Genomic DNA, 23,339 nt, shown 5'->3' with positions numbered 1-23,339 from the left:
GTAAGAATAAGGATTATTTTAATGTCTTTCCTGAAAAGAAAGGTTGTTTTCCAAACCTCAGCAACTGGGAAAAGACCATCGTGACTTGTTCTTATCTGGCAATAAAACACTGTTCTATAGATTATGCAAACTGAATGTTATTCCTCCATAGAATAACAGCAATATTCTCCTACAGAATAACAGCTGCATTCCCTTATGGAATAACAGCTTCTGTGGTGAAAGAACAAGTGGAAATACAGGCCTGTGCCAGCATATTTTAGGTCCCCAGCCCCAGAGGAGTCTTAAGCCCTCACCCTGGGAGGGAAAAATCAAAACCATCATCTTCTCTTTGCTGTACAGGATAAGAAATATATTAATACACATGAGTTTTTAAATGGTTCCCCATTAACCTGAAATGTAAATTGAATTTTTTAGACAGACATATCATGAATATACTGGGAGAAAAGCAAGTCTACTGCTTAAATCTCAACTATGCCATTGTGGAATACTTATATTAATAGTTATATTCCATGGAGGGGCACAGAAGGGACTGGGAGCAAAATTCCATCAAGCTCATTAATGGCAGGGAGAAGAAACAGGTTAATATCAGACAAGACAGTGCTGGAAGATTTGTATTCCCTGGTTTACTGTGTAATGTGGAGTTCATTAATCAAATATATTCATAAAGTATGAATGACTTGTAACTGTGTGAGCATGTTGGGAACAGCTTTGCTAAAACCTACTTCCCACCAAATAACATAAATACAGAAAGGTTTGGAGCAGCTGAGGGAGTGGGGCGGGACTCAGCCTGGAGAAAAGGAGGCTCAGGGGGGACCTGGGGAGGTCGGGCTCTGCTCCCAGGGAACAGGAACAGGATGAGAGGAAATGTCATCAAGTAGTTCCAGGGGAAGTTTATGTTGGGTATCAGGAAAAAAAATTTCCACACAAAGGGTTGTCAAGCAGAACAGGCTGCCCAGGGATGTGGTGGAGTCCCCATCCCTGGAAGTGTTCAAATAAGATTGGATGGGGCACTTGAGGACACGGTTTGGTGATGCATGTGGTGGTGGTGCTGGGGGATTGTTGTACTGAAAATCCTAAAGGCCTTTTCCCACCCTAACCCCCCCAGGATTCCACGATGCACATCAGATTTGCATTCTCATGCTTCACCTACAGCTTCTGTTGGAGAAACCCCACGTGTGCATCCACAAAGAGTGGTGGTTTCAAACATCCCCTGTAATTCATTTCTGGATCTGAGGGCTATTTATCCCAACATTCTATATGTTATACTTGAAAATAAAATAAATCCATAAACATCTTCATTCCAAATGAAACAAACACACAGGGAAGAAAAATAGCGTATTGGAATTTTTGAAATTTACTTTCTTTTTTATGTGCCCAGGGCATTCACAAATTTCTTCCTCCTCCTGAAACATATACAGCAGGATGATAAAGATCATTTTTTCTAGCTTTCATTCCACCTGAAGCCAGGCTCCCAGCACTCTTCTTGCCCTGTTATATTGCTTTTTAGCAGAAATATATTGAATTATGTCCAGAACATAAACTGCACGCACACTACTTAAGTTCGAGCCGTGCTAAATCCCTTCCCATTATTACTCCTGCCCTGGGAAGAGCTTTTAAACCTGCAGCTCCCACCCCCTGATAAAATCTTCCAGCCCAAATTGCTCTGCTAAAACAACCCCATTTTGATGGATCTCTCTGACTTGCAATTTCCACGAGGAGCCACTTCCATGCAGAGAGATCACGGCCCCTAAGGAAGCACCAAAGTCAAAAGGTATGAGGTGCAACTTGAATCGCTTCAAAGAAAAATAGCTTTTATGGGAACCCCTCAAGCTGTGGTTCAACAGTAATACTGAAAATCTAATTTATAGCAGCTAAACACGACTCGAAGTGCCAGCACCTCAGGGTTTTGCTCTCTCAGTTGTGGCTCCGTGTCCCACGCTGACGGGTGAAGCCAGCAGTGCTTTTGTGGCCAAAAGCACAAACCACAGATTATTTACAGTGTTCATGCTGCAATGCCTGAGCAGGACCCGAGCCTGCCCTGCAGCCCTGAGCTGTCACACACTGACCTTAAAGACCTGCAAACATTCCTACCCCACTGTTCTTTCCTTCAAGGGACCTTTGCAGCACCTTGAAGAGCAAACAGGGTTTCCATTTCACAGAACACAGAAGCACAGAGTCGCTTGGGTTGGAAGGACCTGGAACATCATCCAGAGCCACCTCCTGCCATGGGCAGGGACACCAGGCCAGGGTGCTCCAAGCCCCATCCAACCTTGCCTGGAACAATTACAGGGATGGAGCAGCCACAGCTGCTCTGGGCAACCTGCACCAGGGCCTCACCACCCTCACAGGAAAGAACTTCTTCCTAACATCCAATCTGAATCTCTCCTTTTTAGTTTAAAACTGTTCCCCTCTCATCCTGTCCCTCCATCGCCTGTCCCCAGTGCCTCTCCAGCTCTCCTGAGTCCCCTCAGGACTTGCCAGGGGCTCTGAGCTCTCCCTGGAGCTTCTCCTCTCCAGGTGAGCACCCCCAGCTCTCCCAGCCTGGCCCCAGAGCAGAGGGGCTCCAGACCTCAGAGCATCTCTGTGGCCTCCTCTGAACCCTTGAACCAAAACATGAGAAAGCAACTTAAATTCAAGGTGTTTAATGACAAAATACCTTTTTTTTTTGTTTAAAAATCGGTGATATTTGTCTCCAACATTTTAGAGAAAGCTTGTCCTGGATGTGGAACAGAATCCTACATCCGTCTTTGACAGTAAACACAGCAGAACACCTTGGTGGTGTTTGCCTCTGTGGTAGCTGGATTTTTTTGCTGATGAGCTTCTCAAACCCATGGAGTTTCCTGTTTCTTCCCATAAAATCAATACTCAATTTTTAAGCAGGTGCAGCAACCAAAAGGTGCAACAACTGTCCTGCCCCTGCATTTTTCTACCCACAAAAGAGCCCTTCAAACACCTGACCTACAGATACTTCAGATGGGGAAAGTCCAGAGGACAAAGACACCTGGAAGGTGCTGATAAGACCCTTCCTCTGCCGCCTGCCCCTGCGGAGGACATGGGGAACAGGTCCATATGGCTCGCAAAGACAGCCCAAAGAGCCAAGACATTATTTAAGGGGCCTCCCCACACCAACCAAACATACAATTTGTAGCATTTATGAAGTTTAAAATGCTCTTCATCCCTTCACTGACACTTCACTGTCAATGACAGCGCAGCCACTGCTACATGGAATTAAACTCAGTGGGATTCTTCCAATAAAAAGCCCACCAGATCTTTCATTCCATAATTACAATTACTGAACAGCAGCCAAGTGACTTCTACCCACTAACAGACAAACTCTCTTGTAATTAAGCTGATGTGCAAAATACAACTCTCATGGTACAAACTATAAAACTTCTTTTCAAATATATTTTTTTCTCATTACAGACAGCTAAATGCCAATCTCATTTATGCCAACTAAAAATGTCTTGTCATGGTAAGACACACTGACCCTACCTGGGGTGAAAACTAAGGTTATTCAAGGACAGCACCTTCCCCCTCTGGGGAATCATGTCAGCATCCTGGAATGGAGAATCATAGAATAATGGAATATCCTGAGTTGGAAGGTTCCAGGGACCATCGAGTCCAACTCCTGTCTCCTGTCCCTGCACAGGACACCACAATAATCCCACATCCCCAAGAGCACTGTCCAAACTGCTTGGGAGCCTTGGGGCTGTGGCCATTCCCTGCGGAGTCAGCTGAGTGCCTGACCCTGCTCTCGGGAAGAACCTTTCCCTGATACCCAACCTAACTCTTCCCAACACAGTTCCAGCCGTTCCCTCAGGTCATGGCCCTGGTCAGAAAAGAGCTCAGTGCCTGGAGAAATTAAACAACAAATTTTTTGCAACGATTTGTCTTAAAATACAGCCTCAGTTATGACCATGTGTCTTTGTGCACATCAAGTTTGTTGCACTCCTCAATATAAATGTGGAAGAGAAGGACCTTCAGTGGGAGAGCAGAGACTTAAAGAAGGTTTAGGAATCAATTTAGTTGAAGTGACAATGTAATGGAAATATCCAGAGCACCGTTATGGGGTAAAATACCTGAGATAAACCCTATAAGCATCACTACAACCCACCCCAGTTTGGCAGATATGATGCAGAGGATTTAGTGTCTGCATTCCCAGCAAACACTTCAATGTTGGCAGAATATTCCTCCTTTTCCTATATTTAAGCACAGAATCAAACCTCTGCAGTTTCTCCCTTTCAAGTGATGTTCTGGAAAAAAAAGGAACTGCCATGAAATCAAAATGCAAGAAAACAAAACCCCAAAGCCTCCAACCTAAGTCCTCTTCACGAACAGGGACAGTTTTCCTACAAGTGCCATAATGGGAAAAAAACCCAGCTGAGCTGGCAGTCACCAGCAAACGCCCGTACGACGGATCCTGGAGGCAGAGGCTGCCAAATCCCCACGGTCTGGCAGACATTCCTGCTCCTCTGCTCAGACATTCATGTTTTTGTGAGCAGGGTGGACAGCCCTGCGAAGAACAGCCAAAGGCTCATGTTTTCCAGCAAACTCACACACGCTGGCCAGCAAATATTTGGGTGGAAAAAATCCTCATCCTAGGCTGAGCTTTGGATTTAAAGAATCATCCCAAGATGAAGCTGGGAAACTTGGTGTTATTACAGCGTGTCTCCAACTCTCGGCATTTATATTTTGCAGCCAAAGAACAAAATTTACTCTGTCAAATGCAGGCAGCAAGTGTCCAACAGGTGCCAGGACTGAGCAAAATCTCCTTATTGTGCTTCAAATGATTTTTTCACAGGATTAAGACACAAAATAATCACAATAAAACAGCAATAGCAATAAAGTGACCAGTTGGAAACAAGTCATAGCAAAAGGAGGTGGTTTTACACTACCCCAGTCAGCAATACAAGTACTGTAAATAAGCACTGCAGTGGAAACAAAGCAGCACTGATAGAACGACGACAGACAAAAACCCATTAATGTATATATTTCAAGTGATGACCGAGGAGGGTATAACCTATATAACAGGTCATATTATGCATTGCAACATCAAGCCATATCATGATTTCCTTCTCACCTTTCATAATCCCCTTATGCAGAACAGGATGAAATGCAGCCATGCAGCACAAACCGCAGCTGCTGCACATAAAACTTGTCTGCCATTGCTAGAAACAGCCTCACACAGTGCCAGGAGCACTGCTGGCTTCCTCGACTTTATTTAAAGTAATACTGCCAATAACGGAGAGAGAGCAGCCCCAGGGGAACTTTGAGATGCTGGTGAAGGAGAAGATAGACCTGCCCTGGCAGCACCAAACCCCCATGGCTTGGGCTGAACTCAGTGTGGGCAGCAGGGGAGGGAGGGATTCTGTCCCTGTGCCCCCTCAGGTGAGACCCCACCTGCAGAGCTGCCTCAGGGGAGGCCACAGAGCTGCTCCCAGGGTGGAGCCCCTCTGCTCTGGAGCCAGGCTGGGAGAGCTGGGGGTGTTCACCTGCAGAGAAGAAGGCTCCAGAAAAACCTCAGAGCCCTGGCCAGGGCCTCAAGGGGCTCCAGGAGAACTGGAGAGGGACTGGGGACAAGGGATGGAGGGACATTACAAGGGGAAACAGCTTCCCACTGGCAGAGACAGGGTTAGATGGGATATTGGGAGGGAATTCCTGGCTGTGAGTGTTGTGAGGCCCTGGCACAGGTTGTCCAGGGCAGCTGTGGCTGCCCCTGGATCCCTGGAAGTGTTCCAGGCCAGGCTGGATGGGGCTTGGAGCACCCTGGCCTGGTAGGTGTCCCTGTCCATGTCAGGGTTGGAACAAGATGGGCTTTAAGGTCCTTCCAACCCAAACCATGCATGATGATAAACAGGTAGCAGCATTCTCAGTACTACATTTGCCTTTTTCTTCTCAAGGTTGAGGCTTTTGAGTCTCCAGAGCTCTTCATCACTCATGTCTTACCTGCCCTGGAGCCCCTGATAAAGAAAATAAGACTTTTCTATTTTCAAACAAATTTCAGTGCTCTGCTGAAGATGAGGGTAAATTCCTGTCTCCAAAGCAGCTCCTGGTTTTGAGAGCAAGGAACATTACATCCATCTGTAGAAAGCCACCCCTCACCCATGGCTTCACATCTTTCCCAAAGTAACACGGTTTGGGTCTTTTTGGCCCATTGTCTTGGGAACATCGATGTTTCAAATGACACGATACACAAACCAAGTGCTACTTTCTAAGACGTAATTTCATTATGCAAAAACATCCATACAGGAAACTGCATCCCGAGAACACCGCAGGACGTTTTGCCGAGCTCTTGTTGCTGTTGTCACCTGCTGACAGCTCTCGTAGCACTCAGAGACTTGCTGAAGCCGTGACTCACCGATTTTAGGAGCTGGCGATGACAGGCTGCCATCGCCCGAGCCTGACTGCGGCTCCCACTGCCACACCACTCGCTGCAGGTGAAGCAGCTGTGGACCCTCAGCCCAAGGGCAGCTCTGGAAACAATCCATCAGAATCCTGGGAGGTTGGCTTGAAGAAGACACAACGCCAACCCCAGGTAGAGCCGCGGCCCCTGCCCAGCACAGAAATGAAGTACTGCCCATTGGCAAGAGACTCGTCCCTTGCAGAGGCATCCTCTCCAGCTTCCAGCCTCTCCTTCCCAGGCATCAGCCTCAAATTTAGGGAGAGGGATGTGGTCTGGTGGACAAGCCTTGGACACCCTCCAGCCCTTGGAGAAAGCCTCTCCAAGTCCCTTCAAAACTCTAGTTTTTAACCTTTTTTTTGAATATAATGATTCGACGTGGGGCCATAAATGTTTGGAATTGAACTTTCAACTTCCTATTGCATACTTGGGTAGCCCAAAAAATGCTCAAAAGAAAAGGAAAAAAAAAAAAAAAAAAAAAAAAAGAAAGAAGCAGCATTCACTGCACACTCTGAGCTTGATATAAATTTTCCTGCAGTTTGTCACCAACAAAGTGAAAGGCAGGAGAAAGTGTCCCTATCATAATGCTCCCCATCTGGAACCTCTTAGCAGAGGCACAGAGCCCTGATGTATATTTGACACACAGTTTTTCCTGCTTTTCCCAAGAGAAATATGTGTAATGAAGAAAAACAAAAACACGTTAGGCAGCAACCAAAACATACCAGTGTAACCCGAGCCTCATCTTGGCTCCCGCCCCTGCTGTCCTTCCTCTCAGAGCTCAGCCACTTTCTGCTTCTTACAGACAAAAAATCATCCACACCCTCCCCTCCAACAAACAAAAACCAACCAAATCAGAGATTTGCCATTAAATCAACACCATAAAAACCACATTTGTTTTTTGCCACGTAAAAAGTCTCTTGGGTAAGGAGAAGGTTAAACGTGAATCCACATACCTCCAGCCCCTCCTTGCTTTTCTGTGGGATTATATAAATAATCTACAACTCTTCTTGACACAATTCCAAAATTTCAAGCGCCATTGAGCAGCAGCATAAAATTTCTGTGCCTCGTACGCAGCTTGGATGAGTCGCTTCCACCACGGCGGCACTGCCAGGCTCATGTTTTCCAGCTTTTGCAATGTTTCAGTAGCCACAGGAGCTTCAAATGTCTGACTGATCCATAAAAACACATTTTCCCTTATTTCCACTGTTCAAATAGTAAAGTAAGAGCTTAAAAATACTTATTACTTATAAGTATACTTATTTGGATGGACCACAACACCTGCAGGAGTCAAATTGAGGCGTAGCACAGAAGAAATTATCTCACTGGATCAATGGGAAGCATTGAAAAATAATTGTCTTATCAGAATAGTTGATAAGCATCAGGAAAACAATAGCTGGCACGGGGTTTTTTTAGGGAGCAAAAGAGAAGTCTCAAAAATTAATGTGTTCTTTTAAGGTACTTGTGTTAGGAGAGGGTGTCTGTTTTCTGCCGTTAGGTAAAGCAGAACAGGACAATTCAACAGGTACCGCCTGTCGCCTTCCCAGAGGAATTAACTGGGGGTTTCCTTGAGGCCACCACCGAGTGGTTTTCTGTGAAGTGAACCAGGCTCCTGGACTGGGGGTAAACCTGACACCACTCCATCCATTCCCTGCAGATGAGGAACAGCTGCGAGGCGAGTGCAGAGCAGCTGATGCCCTGTGGCGCGAGATGGGCACGGTGCTGCGATTCTGTTTGTCATAGGAGAGGTCTCCGGGCAGGGAGGGAGCTTTCACTTCCAAGGTTATCCTGCCAAAACCACCTATTTAGCTTTGCGCAATGTTCCTCAACGCTGCCAAGACCGGTATTTCTGAGAACAGCATTTTGGGGCTTAAAGGACAAGAAAATCCAACCAAAAAAAGGAAAGCCTTGAATTAACGAAATTAAGGCAAACATGGTGAGATTTTATACTCCAGCTTTCCACATCGCAGAAAATGTTTCAAAACCAACACGGATATTTTTCTGCTGTCCACCTCCTCCTAGCCTGGCTCCACAAAATGCCAAGTGGTTGGGATGGATGTTGGGAGCATGTTTTCCTTTTCCTCTTTGGAAAGGGCAGGAGTCAAACTGAGCTCAGGTCCGGTGTGCCAGGGCAGATGTGCTGCCAGCATGCCAAGGATGCAGAGGCCTCGCTGCTCCTTCTCTCTGCACCAAAATGAGCAGCAGCTCTTTATCAGCCACTTTGGCCAAACTCAAAGCACCCTCCTTCAATTCCATGTTTTCATGTATGTATTAATAAATGCAGTCTGAGGCTGTATATTCCATGGAGGGGCAGGATTTTTAACAATACTTCAAATGTAAATTTTTACAGTAGCCACACACATCCAATCTCACTGCAAGACTTCCAGGAGCAAAGAGCCGTCCCAAACCACCCACTCTGCATTGTTTTGACCCAAAATGAAGCAAACCAGAGGAAGGAACACAGACCACAATTTTACAGCAGCATCCAAGTGCCATTGAAGCCCCATCTGGGATCTCCCCCCACCAGCTGCTGAGATCTTTCCAGGTGTGAGGAGGGCAGTGAAGGGGGACGAAGATGCCATGTCACTAAGAACATCTTAGAACAAATGAAGTCTCCAAAGGCATTTAACAGCATTTAATTTTGTCACCTCCTTAGTCTTTGTGCATAATATTTTGGGGAGCACCAGCTTTTCAAAACTTCCTGCCCTCCAGAAGAACACAGGATAACGTGTATGTGCAATAATGCATCAGAGGTACAAATATTTCAAGGAAAGGTGTATTGGATGAAGTGCTGGTGACCTGCCGTGTTGGGAACCATGCACTCACTAATGTTTCCTACTACAATTGCCAGCAGGAGAAACACAGCAGATACACTTAGAAAATCCACAGGGGCATTGCTTGCCAGAGCAAATGGCAAACCAGACTTCGTTATCCAATTAATTTCATGTGAATACGCAAGGCTTCGTTAGAGCACATGCTCATTAACTTCCCTCTCCTCTGATTTCCTGAAGTGCTGGTTTCCAGCACACAGGTATTGTACCTCTCGTTTCTTTTAACACCTTTTCTGTTTCCTTGCCCCCACACAGCCTGACAAACTCTCCCTGACTGTTCCCTACTCTGACACTCATCCCTCTCCATCATGGTGTAACTAAAAAAACCATTTACAACTCCCCTTGTAGAAATTTGCAGCCTCTACAAAAGTAAAATTCCAAACAGCATTTCTTCACTCAACCTTTGAAGAATCACTAAAGTGTGTTTAAGCCGTTTAATAAACCTTCCATAATTAAATATATAGCTAATAAACTAAAATCACAACCTGATGTTGGTGTCAAAATAGCTGTGACAGGACACAGAAAGAGGTGGGAAATTTTGTAGACAGATGTAAGAGTATCTTTAACCAGCCTGACTGGCATAGCTGGAAAACCCAACCAGGATTTGAGTACGTGTCTTCTGCCAGGCTGAGACAAACTGCAAAGCTCAAGTACAAATTCAGAGTATTTTTTCTCAGTTTAGCAAGAGATTCAGTGGTTTAACTTTATGGGAAAAAACGATCCTTGACCAGAGGAGCCCAGGGATGTGAAAAGACAGAGGAAAAACAAGCACTTCGTGTGCTGAGCAGCAATACGTAATTTATAGCCCAAATAAAACCACATTTCCATCTATTATTTGGAAGTGAGCGGTGATCTAACATGCAGCAGCACAGCACAATGAAGAGTGGGCCATTACTAATTACACTTGGTTTGTAAAAATGAACGGAGAACCAACGTTTATTTGCAAGGAAAGGAGCTGTTGGCACTCTGACACTTGCTCCAGGAGCGAGGCCAGAATACTGGAGCATCCCTCCCTGCAGGGCCAAGGGCAGAACAATGCCCAGAAGCACAACCCCAGCTCCCACTCTTGCATGATAGAGCGTCTCCAGAGGGTGAATGTCTTGGATCACAATGACTGATCTGAGACAAAATTTTGCGTTCTGAATAAAAAACATAAGAACACATCCAAACCCATTGTTCTGATGTCCTAAATGTCCCATCATATGGCAGAACAACGGAAGTGATGCTTTACAGGATTTTAGTCAAGCTCAGTTGCGTGCATGTGGAGGAACCAGATTTGCCAATGAAAAACAGGCTGGAGGGAGACTTAGATACAGATCTCACATTTTCTAGCACCTATTAGCCACTTCCCAAACCTTTATTCCATACATAAAAAGTCACTGCTAAGAGGCAACTTCATCACCCACCACCCGGTTCTCAAGATGTTGAGAACAAGGACATGATCACTCAAGTGGTCAAAATATCTCCACAAATATCTCCTAGAGGGATAAAATCTTGGAAAGATTTTATGGGTGTAGAGCTGAAAGATCCCTCCTTTAAATAACAACACACCCATCATCCTGAAAGTGGGAGTAAAGCAAGGAGCTCAACCACTCTTGTTGCATTGGGATGACGTGAATTTATTATTATTTAAGCCTTCTTTATTGTTATTTCTTTCCTTTTTGCATTAAAAAAATGCATGCAGGATGTAACAGGAATCACTGGATTGCATCTGTTTATCCCGGCTGGGGAAGATGGGGATGCTGGTCCTGCTAGCTTACTCAAAGCAGCTTTATAAACCCCAACAAAAACACTATCAGTGCTAACTAAGGAAGGATTTGTTTGCATCTTTCAAGAGAATATTAAATGTATTTCTTTATTGACCTTAATCAGCAAGCGAAATACTACATTAAAAAATTAAACTCATGTGAAAAAGGCATTTCTCCTCTAAATAGATCTGCAGGAGGAGGGTGGAAAAGGAAACTAAAACACTGACAGAAAAGAAAACCACAGAAAGAAACCTTTCTTTCTCTTGCTGAGCCTCATCCTCTTGTTTATAACTCCCAAGGAGAACAGCAGCACAATTGTCCTACCTCGTGCTGGCCGGATTTCAGCAGGAAGGCTTCGTTCACCCGGTCTCCGGCATCCGATAGCGAGGGTTTTCCATGGCCATCTTTCTTTTTTACTGCTCCTTCTTCCCCATCTCCCCCCTTGGGTGGCATCCAGCACAGGGGAGATACTGATAATTCAACAGCTGCCCATGCTAAAGTCACTATAATAATTAAAACGCAGGTGGGAATTGAAACAAGGCATGGAAAAATAATCCCACAGTATCAGGGGCTGGACACAAAAAAAAAAAGAGGGGGGAAGGAGAGAATTGGTGCTAAGAAGCTCTAACATCTAAGTTTGATGCTAAGTGATGCTGAGAATCAACATCACCTTCAGAGCTTCCCACCTGTACTCTGCTGCTGCCTGGGATATTGGGTATAAATACATGGGGAACACTCTCACCAGCTGTACCAAGACCCTGATCCAGCCAGCAAACATATGGTTTGGGGGTTGCTGCTGCATTTGCAATCCTTCCACTGCCACTTTAGAAAACAAATGCAGCAAAGACAACTCATGTGAGAGGTAGAAAGAGGGAGGGAGATATCCGCTTTGAACTATCCACACGTGTAAGTCCTGACTCACTGAACTATTCACCTCCTGCGTCCCCTTAACCCCATCCCTGGCACCAGCCCCTGGCAAGATGCACAAAATTAAACTGAGTTGATTCCATGGCAAGGAATGGGATGGGAGAAAAAAAAAAAAAAAAAAAAAAAAAGACCATGATTTTTCCCGAGAACACTCTGAGCAATTGCAGGTACCCTGCTCCAACTGCATCCTTGTCCAGAGAAATTTGGCTCATAAGAAACTGAAGTGTGGATCTGGCAATCAGGGCTGAAGTTGAATTAACTGTGGTTTGAATCCAGTCAAATAAATCAAAGTCCCTCCAACGCTGCCCATTCCATGGTTCTACTAAATGAAGTGACTTTTCTCAAAGCAAGAAACTTATAGTAAGCTCAAACCTATTTTCTATTTTGACTTTCCAGTTGAAAGCTTGAAATTTAATTAAACTCTTTGGAAAAATTAGTAGTTAAGATCTTATGACACGATAACCATAAAACAATTTAAAAATTACAACCATTAAATCAAAATATAGACTTATGGCTCCTTTAGTATTGCTCTCAGAGATCCTCATGCCTTAAACCAGGTGAGACGTCCTACTTATTAGAAAAGCTTCTCCCAGCTCCATTTCTCTTGCTGAACAGACACAATTAACATGGAAAACCAGAAATATTTTGCTTACTCATAATTCTATCTTAATGAAGCTATCCCAGCACCAAAAACTCTCTGAGGGGAGACGATCTAACAACCCACAAGAGTTCTGCAGCCTAGATGGAACAAAAAGCTTTCCTATTTCTCAAGTATCCCCCACCCAATGGGGTGAAACTGCACAGAGTAGGATAAATGCTCCATTTGCTGAGAGCTCGGGGATGTCTTTAAAAGCCCAGCGATCAATTAAGTGCAGTTTAAAAACTTAGTCCGGGGGGGCTCTAATGTGATGGGGATTAAGCAGATGCTGACCCACACTGATCTAAACTTGAAAATGGACCTCAATGACAACCGTATTCTGATTTAGAGGGACAGAGAGAAAGAAAATAATGCATTTTTATTTTATATTTCTATATCTCATGTATATATTATACCTGTTTTATATTTTTATATCTCATATGTCACATTTTTATTAATATATCTTGTACACCTATTGTATATTTACTTTCTTTCAATATATCTAAATATTTGACAATTTAGGGAATGCATTTTTATTCTAGGCTAACATGATGCAGGTATTGCCATGTCCGTAATCCCAGAGCAAACACGGCCAGTCCCACTGAAACAAGGCTGCTCCCGTCAGTAAAATCCCGCGTGCCCCAGTGCCCTGCTGGCTCGTCTTCTGGGGGATGCACCAAAAATCAGAGCAATCTCAACTCACGTTATTTATCATTTCAAGCTCTTCCAAGGAAAAACGTGGCGCTTGGCCCTCGTTAATCGCATTGTCCATTGGATGATGCATTAACTCAAGCATCCAAGTGAGTGTCCACTGTCGATAAACCCTGCTGATAAATCTAATTAACGCCAGCTGAAAACCAGTCAAATATCAATATTGTCTTTTTTTTTTTTAAAGCATTATGTTTTCCCTCAGTTTCATTGAAATTATTTGGCTTTCCTGCAGCAGATGAAAACCAGATGTTGCAGAGCGGGAAGGGCTGCGTGAGCCAGCACGAAAACCCAGGACGGCAAAAGGCAGGTTGCACCCATTCATTACCCACATATTTCCCTTCTGCCAGGAGGTTATTTCTATTGCATCTCTGTGATTACAAATATCATAATTGTGATGTAACTCTAGAAAGCCCCGGGTCGTCCCTCGCAGCCCAGGGCCGCACGCGAGCCGAAAGGCGCCGGCAGAGTTTCTTTGTGCTGCGTAAGCACTTTGGAAAGCCTCACTCCCATCTCCCAGCCTTAATGGCAATATTATGCTTTGTAATCCCTCCTGGAGCAGCCCAAGCCCAGCGTTAATCCAGGTTTAACAGCTCTTGGATGCCCACTTGTTACACTGAGAATACTCAAGAAGGCAAGGAGTTTGCTTACACGGACACAAGGCAATTTAGGAAATTTCACTGTGCAAAATTGAAGGTGCATCTCCATTCCCCCAATTTGCAGCACAAGTGGAGGAGCAGGAGTCAGGTTATTTATCATTTTTAGCAGCTACGTGATGCAAAAATGGGGAGCATTAGTGAATTATGGGTGAATTTAGACTGACTGGCTGTATGCATTGGCAATGGCAGGTGACCCTGTGCTGAATTTTTAGACATATTTCCCAAGCCAGAAAGGACTTTCTCCCTCCACAATATAATTTTTTAACCAATTAATTTTAATCTAACATATCTAGCAATAGACTACTCTGATCTAAAGCAAACATCCGGTAGCAATCTGGACAGGATGTGAGAACAGGTCTTTCCGAGCTTCAAGTTGCAGGCAAAAAAAAAGAGAAGGAAGGGGGAAAAAAAGCTTTGTGCTGGATTTGCTACACAAAAATCACCACCCAGAAACACTGACAGCACTGCTGGGAATTACACATCATCAGCATCCCAATGCTGAGCAGCTGCTATTCCAAGGAATCCTCTGAGATTCCTTTAAAACTGCTTTAACTCATATGAATTTCACCTCACGGTGATATAGCCATTTACTGGAGCAGAATCTCCACTCTTACCAAACGTGCAACAAAAATACCTCACCTTTCATTAACACATGCAATAATTAACATATCAGGCAAATTTCCATTGCTAAATACTCTCCAAAATATTTTAACTGTCCATCACAGCTGTGCTCTTCCATAGCATAAAGGGATTACTTGTGTTATAGATTGAGAATTAAGTTAAAATAAAACTTTTTACCTTCATATTAAGCCACAACCCAGAGAACGCAGCAGGGTTTTACCTGAGTAATTGTTTGGAGATTCTATATGAAACCTGAGATGTTATGTTATTGTTATTATTAATATGTAATTATGAACACCTATGACACCAGCAATGCACATCTGGTTTTGTATATATGTATATAGCTATATTGCTATTATATAGATTATTACAAGACATATTAATATATATATAAATTTGGACTACTTTGAGTCACCTGCAATGCAGATTTTTCTTTGTGTATATACTATTACACTATTATTATGTTACATACATTAATGTAACAAATATTATTACAGATGCTATTTTTAACTTCTTTGACACCTGCAATGCAGATTGGGGGGTGTGTGTATAAGTAATTACATTATTATTACACATATTATTATGGCATATATTATAATATATACTATTTTGGACCTGTATATGACCTGCAATGCAGATTTGTGTGTATTAATATAATTAATATTATAATGCATACATCAGTAGTATAGGAGTATTTTATATTATAAAATATTATTATTAAAAATGTATTTTTCAATTATTCCTATAGGAGATATTGACACGTATTATTATATGAGGTTGTTGTTGTTATTTTTTATTTGATTTTGATATGACACCTGCAATGCAGAGTTCTACCTGCTTGTGTATGAAGTATCCCCAAACTTCCAAAATCCCATCACAGGTTTTCCTCTAGCGCTTCTCTGGAGAGACTAAAATGAACTGCACATAACTGTCCCTGGATAGCAGCTCCTGGTGCTGGACCTTGCCCACAGTGAGCAGCGAGGCTTTTGCAGGCTGATTGTGTGCATTCATCCACTCCCGATTAACAGCTCCGGTGAAAAGCGCGGAGCGGGGGCAATGGAGCGATCTGGAACGCGACAGACAAAACAAAGAGACAGCAACGAAACGGCAGAAAACAACTCCCAGGTCGGGTTTGGCGGAGGGCTGGTATTAGATCACTGCGAATCCTGGCTTAAGGAAAGCTCCAGCATGAATTTTCTGACGAAGGTAAAAAAGCCTGGCTCAAATTTATGACCTGCTGGCAAGGTTACCTCTATCCCAGAGGCCTCCAAATACCAGGAACACTCTGGCCCAGAAATGCAGAGTTCAGCCTAATAATTCAAACACATTCCTCCAAGCATCGCCAGCTCCGCGGCTGTAGCCTTGGAGATAAAGACAAACTCTGATGTTTCCAACTCCGCATTTTTCAGAGCCCTAAACTAAACCAGAAAAGTGTATTTACAAAGTTTGCAAAGTTGCCTTTCAATGAAGAAGTGGATATGAGCCTTGTAGAGAAGGTTGTTTTAAGGAGACGTCACCAAATTTTCCCCATCTCCAGCAGACAGAAATCACTCCACCTGTATTTGCTGAATAACAAAAAAAAATATTCCATTTTCTGCTCTTCTATTTTCCAAATCTCCTTAATTAAAGGACAATTTCATTTGTATGAGAAGAAGACACTCAACCGAACCCCACAATTTCCCACAGGAGAGTCTCAGGACTACTGCTTACACCTACCAGCCTGTATGTAGAATATCTGAGAGAATATCTGGAATCCTGAGAAAGCCCTAATTCTTCATTAAAGGATTTTGTATTATAAAATCTGCTTTGTCTCTTTTTTGTTTCTTCATTTATTTCTTTTCTATTTCTTCTCCAAGAACATCAGATGCTTTGCTGAAGTCTGAATCTACTCAGCTTTGGAAAACACTCAAGCAACAAATACTTGGGAGACAGCTCCTACCCAACCCACCACACCAAAACTTTGCTCCCCAAACCTGTTGTTTCTCAAAAAAATATTTTGATTTCCTTGATGATAAAGCAAATCAAGTATAAACATTTTATCCTTATGTTGGACGTGAGCTTTTTTACCCAGCTGCTTTCATTCTTTGGTAGCCTTCACAGAGATCCTTGGCCAAGATTTTTCTCCCAATTAATAGCCTTAAGTAAATCTGCCTGTTTTGGGACAATCAATAAATCTTTGGTCTCTACCACAAAGTCACTGCATAGGAATCATGTTCTTTTGTTGTTATGTCCTCCTTTCAAATGAGAATAGTGTGGATCTGGACAACACTGGCAAAAAAAAAAAAAATTAGATTTTTTAAAAATTACATTATGGGCAGAAAATGCTCAACTTTTCCTTTTTTCAATATGTATACATATGTATGTTCTATAACTATAACTAATGTTTTTCATAAAAGCCAACAATCCTGATTTGTTTTGTGCTGTGCTAAATTTTTAATTATTTTAACTCTTAATCAATATTGTAACATCTTTTCCTTTATTCAGGCTTTCCTTACAGCTTTGTAGTCAAGCTGACCTCCAAAACACCCATTCAGACTTATTAGATGAAGATTGTGCCAATTTAGGAGATCCCTGAGCTACAGTTGCCTGCAAGTAGTGGGACCAGCAGGCAAATCTCATCCTGCCCTGCCTCATGTCCTCCAAGGGCTGGGATGAGGATGAGGTGCAGCCTTCATCTGTTGCAGCCTAGAGATCCTTGTTGGTCAGGAGGAAGACCTCGCTCCCCCTGGCTCTGCACTCCAAAATAGAAAGTGCTTCCCTTCAGTGCAAGGCTTCACAGGAGTGATGGTGGGACACCACCCACCCAGGGAGAGAGAGCTTTGTTAACCTGCTGCTGCAAAATGGACATAATTTGGTTTTGATACTGTATATGTTAAAAAGAAGTTATGTACAAAAGATCTCCACTGTTTCAAACTCTTCAGATTCTGCTTGTCCTTTCATCTTCCCTGTCGCAGCCTCTGCCTGGAGAAGTCCAAATCCCCAATCACAGTGACAAAGCCAAAGGCTCAACTGTCTGGCACGACGTTTATCCCTCATCCATCTTAATTAAGGGAATAGGAGGGAGCTGCAACCTGCTGCTGCCGTTAAGGCAGATCCCTTCCGCAAACACGGCAAACAATGATTTTATTTGCCTACCCTGAATTGCTGCCATGAGCTCCTGTGAGACTTGTGCAATGTGGGATTGGGAGAGGATTGTTCCACCGCCCTCCATCGAGCTTTAACTTAACCTCTACATAATATTTAACCTTACACAGCAAACAAATCTGAGCAGCTCCCTGCCTCTGCCTCCCTGAAGTGCCTTGCTTCTTTTAACTGATTCCTCTTGGATTTGGTAATGCCGCTGGGGTAAATCAGGAAGCGCTTGGTTAAACTTCTTTATATCCTTAAGATGTTGAAACAACAAAATGCAACCCACATGCTGTAGAAGAGGTGGACAACAACGTCCATCCCAGCAGTTCCTGGGTTGAGGCATTTTCAGTGACAACCCTAAACAATGACCATCGTTGCACTCCTCAGTGAACGCACTGACTTCTCTATTCCCACAGGAATCACATGGGGAAAGAAGATGTACGCATTGCATCACTGCAGAGCTGTAGGTATCACAGAATCATGGAATCATTCAGGCTGGAAAAGACCTCTGAGATCATCAAAAACAACCTGTGACTGATCACCACCTCGTCAACCAGACGAGAGCACTGAGTGCGATGTCCAGTCACTCCTTCACCACCTTCAGGGATGGGGACACCACCTTCCCAGGCAGCCCATTCCAATGCCTAGTCACACCTTCTGTCAAGAAATTCTTCCTTACGTCCAACCTGAACCTCCCATAAGGCAGCTTAAGACAATGTCCTTTTCTCCTGTCCCTCATTTCCTGGGAGCACAGCCCAACTCTCACCAGGCTGCAGCCTCCTGTCAGGGAGCTGTGGAGAGTGGAGCAGGTCCAGCAGAGGCTGCAGAGACGAGGAAGGGCCTGGAGCAGCTCCCTGCCGAGGAGGGCTGAGAGGGCTGGGGTTGTTCAGCCTCGAGAGAAGCCCCAGCTCAGAGGGTTCCTCAGCCCTGGGTGTCCCTGTGTGCAGGGAGGGTCAGAGCAGGGCCCAGGCTCTGCACCAGGACCCAGCAATGACACCAGAAGAACAGGCAGGGACTGATCCCAGGAAGTTCCACCTGCTCTTTCACTGTGCAGTGACCGAGCGCTGGAACAGATTGTCCAGAGAGGCTGTGGAGTTTCCCTCACCGGAGATATTCCACAGCTGTCTGGACACAATCCTGTGTGTTGGAACAGCCCTGCCTGAGCAGGGAGGTGGGACCAGGTGACCACTGTAGTCCCTTCCATAACTAACCACACTTTTTGTGTCTCCCCACTGTATAAAATAACTGGCAATAACCTCTTCTTGTTACAAATAGTAATTCCTGCCCTATAAACAAGAAATTTCTTCTCTCCCTTGAAGAAACGGAGGACCGAGTCAGAAAATTATATCTGCTCCCTTGAGATACAATTTCTGAGCTCAGTAGGACACCTTGTCATTGAGCAGTCCAGAGGGGGATTTGCTCCTGGGGCAGCAAACCCAAATGCTCTCCCACAGGTGTTCAGGGGACAGCACTCACATTCCAGGCCTGGAAAAGCCACAGGGATGACAGAAGCTGCTAAAAAGCCCAAATTTGCCAGTGATACCACCAGAGCTGGGTGTAGTCCCTGTACCACAAAGGTTCCTTGTTCCCAGGCTCTTCTGCTCCCCACCAAGGGCTGCAGCACAGCACCCACCTGGCATCCACCCAGCACTCAGCCCAGCGTGTCGATTCAGACACAGGCTACCCAGCCATGAGAAAAGTCAAAAGGGTGTCAGTAAATGCTCCTGAAACACCCCCTCCAAAAAAATACAAAAAAAAAAAAAAAAAAAAAAAAAAAAAAAAAAAAAAAAAAATCTGTATTTTGATGGGGAGAAGGGGGGGAGAAGAAATAAAATTCCTACTAGGACATTAGCTTCTCACTCCATGACTAGAAAAACATGGTGCTGTATTAACAGCACAATGCACATTAGGAATAAAAAGTCTTGTCTTGGTTATTAAGTCTTCATGGAAGCCTTACTGAGCAGCAGCAACATCTTCTTTGATCAAAAACATTATTTATCAAAGTGCTACATTATAATTACAGCATTTGATAAATAGAGAGAAAAAGGAAAAAATAAGGTGATAGAAAATAGGCCCTTCCTTCATGTTTGTTAAACATGCACCTTGATATTCAAGTTTTACCAAAAAAGCTGAATACAAGCCCAAATAACAGACACATTGGTGGAATAAGACAGAGAAAGATATTAAAAAATGGTATTAAGAAAAGAAATTGTTCTCTAATACCATATAATGCTGAGCATCCTCTGGGTTTGCATGAACACATGGTTCCTGCTAAGGTCAGATTCAGGGTTATATTGTATAAATACATAAATATTTATGGAATCTGGATAGCCAGAGATCCTGATACGTAGAGGTCCATAAAGTCTAGCTATCTAGAGGGTCCATGAAGTCAGGATATCTTGCAAGGTGAGCACTCCACCCAACAAGGGCAGGGTGTTTTTGGCATTTCCCCCCTGGAAATAAAATAGCTCCTAACTTTTAAGGGTGGAGAAAAAGCAGATTCATAGAAACCTGGTTTAATAACAAATTCATCTCCCCACTGTCATCTCAGGGCTGAGACATCAACTTTTGTTATTCAAGAGCAATAATCTGGACTTTGGAGTAATGAAATATTTGCTGAAGATAGTGAGTAATGAAAAATAATAACAATATTAGACACAGGCACTGATACAGCCCATCTGGATATGGCAGGAAGACTCTACAGTGAAAATACTGAATAATTCAGTGTCAGAAATGGGGATGAACAAGATGCTATTTGATACAGAGCCTGAAACTGTAAAACCTCCCCAGCTGAAGAATCCCAGCATTTTGCAAGCACTGGTGAAAAGCAGTTGGTGCCTGAGCCTTGCTGTGGGAGTCCTTTGTGTCAGGCCTGCACAAATTCTTCCCACATTAGGCATCAGCTGGATAATCTGTGTGCTGCTCTCTCTCTAACCTTTCCAGGCACTGGGGAGGCAAGAATGCAGAGGGAAAAAATCCTGGCTGTTACATTCACACCTACCCCAAACTCAGATGGCAGAGCGGTGATAATTGCACATATCATAGATTAAAAATGATCAAAAGTGAATAATGAGCAGAAGAATAAATCTTCCCTCTCCCCTTCATACAAATCCTTTTTTTTGGATATAAAACTTTTAGAGCCACACAATACAACTCAATTACTTAAAAATCAGTGTACTGGAAACTGAACATTGTGAACTGAATCAGAGAATCTATTTCTTTTCTTAAGTCCATTTTAACGGAATTTGGTTACCTCCCATTAATACTGTTCCAAGTAGGGGCTAAAAATATAAAAATACTTAAATTTTATTTCTCATTAATACTGTTTCAAGCAGGAATAGGGGGGAAAAGGGAATATAATCAAAGTGTACATCCCATTAGCATTGTTCGAGGTAAAAATACGAAGACGGTCCGTTTGCAAATGTCGTTTCTCACAGGCAAATAATGGCACTCTTAATTCCTACACGAATCAAGTACCCCCTTATCCTGGATCCACAGAACAGGAGTTAAGAGTGTGGGATGTGCCAGTGGAGCTGGGTCCTTCCCAGGATAACTCCAGGTCTCTAACACAGGAGAAGCAGCGGAGGCCACGTGCACAGGGAGCTTTGGCCCCTTTGTGTTGTCCAATGCTACCCGAACCTACTGGAAGTCTAGGACACGCCTGATCATTCCAGTTAATTGATTTTTTTTAACTCGACTCAATGGCTCTTTGTTTGGCTCTGGAAACATTCAGCAGCATCCACTGCAATTCCAGCAGCGTGGAGCTGTTCTGCTCACACCTCGCAGGGCCGCAGCTCCAGCTGCCAGGGCTGAATTCTGCTGGGAGGATCCTCTGCATTAGCACAAAGCCCTGGGAAATAACATTCAACATCTTCTAGATGCCTGCATTTCCTTCTAACAACTTCATAACCAGGATTAAAGAAATAAGAAAGATTAAAGGCTTTCAGCTTCCCAGGCCTTCAGGTGGCAACTCTGACTTCCCCCACAAAAGCAGAACACACACATTGCACAATATTGCTCTAGAAACCTAAAAGCAACTGCAGCTGCTGTTCCTAAGGTTCCTGTGCAAGCCACCACCATTGGGAATGCAAATAGCAGGGCCATGTCTACAGAAAGCTCTCTGCAATTCTTTCCAAAGCAATTCAAGCAATCAATTCCTTTTTTTTTTTCTGGCAGAGATGCTGCAGATGCATATCAGCTGTGAAGGGCAGCAGCAGCTCTCCTTGGCCACCGTCTGTGCTCGAGGCCTCTCCCAGGAACACAGCTCTTGGCTTTTTTTTTTTTTTTTAAGCAACTGAGAGATCCCCACTGGGATGTTTGAAAAGGCAAATAAACAGCTGCTCAGACATCGCATCTGCTGTGTGTAGCTGCCATGGCTGTACTCCTGCGACAAACGAGATGCTGAGAAAGGGACCGATGGTAAAATAATCTGGTGCAGACTCCTCTAGACCGAAGTTCATCCAATACGTGTCTGAGGACCTTTGGGCATAGCTGAGCCAGGAAGGCATTTCCTACTTTTGCAGTAGAAAAATTCTTTTATGCAGAATTGAAAAAGAAATTAGCAAGATGTTATAAATTAACTTGCATTCTGAGCTCCCCAGAAAGCTGAAGCCTGGTCCAGGAGGATGGAGGAGGATGCTGCTCACAGACTGTACCATGCACCAGTACAAGATGATGATCCCATGCACATCCCACCTCTAAGGGTTACAGTCCATAAAAACAAGCTGGGATTCCAATATAAAGTTCATCTGGATGTTTCTAGCTAATCTAATTAAAGAGAAGATGGTTTTAAAACACCATTCCAAGTTCACATCATCAAGTTCCCTAGATCTAGGATAAAATATCCCTGCAGGGATAAAGCACAGCTCTCCGGGTAGAGCACAAATTGAATTATGGCATGATTTGGATCGGAAGGGAACTTCAAAGGTCACCTAATCCAACCCCTTGTTCTGGGCAGGAACACCTTCCACTAGGTGTGCAACCTCTTCAACATAACCTCAAATGCTTCCAGGGATGGAGCAGCCACATCTTTTCCAGTGAAGAATTTTTTCCAACCTAAACCTCCCCTGGCACATCTTGAGGCCATTTCCTCTTGTCTTGTCCCTCTTCCCCGGGATCAGAGCCTGACCTCCATCTGGCTTGCCCCCTCCTGTCAGGGAGTTGTGCAGAGCCAGAAGGTTCCCCCTGACCTCCAGGCAGAGCCCCACAAGCTCCCTCAGCTGCTCCTTGCAGTCCAGACCCTTCTCTACACATGCTCCAGCCCCTCAGTGTTCTGTTGAGGTGTGGCACTCTGGGTTCCTGATGGAGCATCCAGTGAGCAGAAGTTTGCACCTCAAGTATTGCATCAGAAACAGAATGAAATTGCAGCACGGGGAACTCTTCCTCAAGTAACTACACAAAATTATGGATTTTGAGAAGCTCAGTCTTGAAGCTAAAGAGCCAGAGTGTAAAATTTTCGTCAGCTCAGCTCTGTTGAAGAAGCAAGTTCTTAAAGGGCAAAAATGTGCTTTATAAGAAAATGAGGGGAAAGTGAAAAAGATACAGAAAATCACCTGTTTAAAAAAAAATTGGAATCCTGTTATTGGAAAAATTAGTATGGTATTTAAGGAATATAATTTATGACAAATAATATATAAATTTGCAAATATCTTAAAATGTCATGTACCACCAAAAGGAGCATAT

The 23,339-nt window shown here is 43.8% G+C and overlaps 1 protein-coding gene across 10 annotated transcripts in view; it reads right to left on the bottom strand.

Annotated features, from left to right (window-relative positions):
- Positions 1 to 23,339, bottom strand: part of MYO9A (myosin IXA) — a 171,260-nt gene that overhangs the window by 112,495 nt on the left and 35,426 nt on the right. The gene's annotated exons all lie outside the window — the stretch shown is intronic.

The sequence above is a fragment of the Hirundo rustica genome, chromosome 13, assembly GCF_015227805.2.
Source record: "Hirundo rustica isolate bHirRus1 chromosome 13, bHirRus1.pri.v3, whole genome shotgun sequence".
NCBI classification, from domain to species: Eukaryota; Metazoa; Chordata; class Aves; order Passeriformes; family Hirundinidae; genus Hirundo; species Hirundo rustica.
This window is presented reverse-complemented; position numbering and strand designations above follow the sequence as displayed.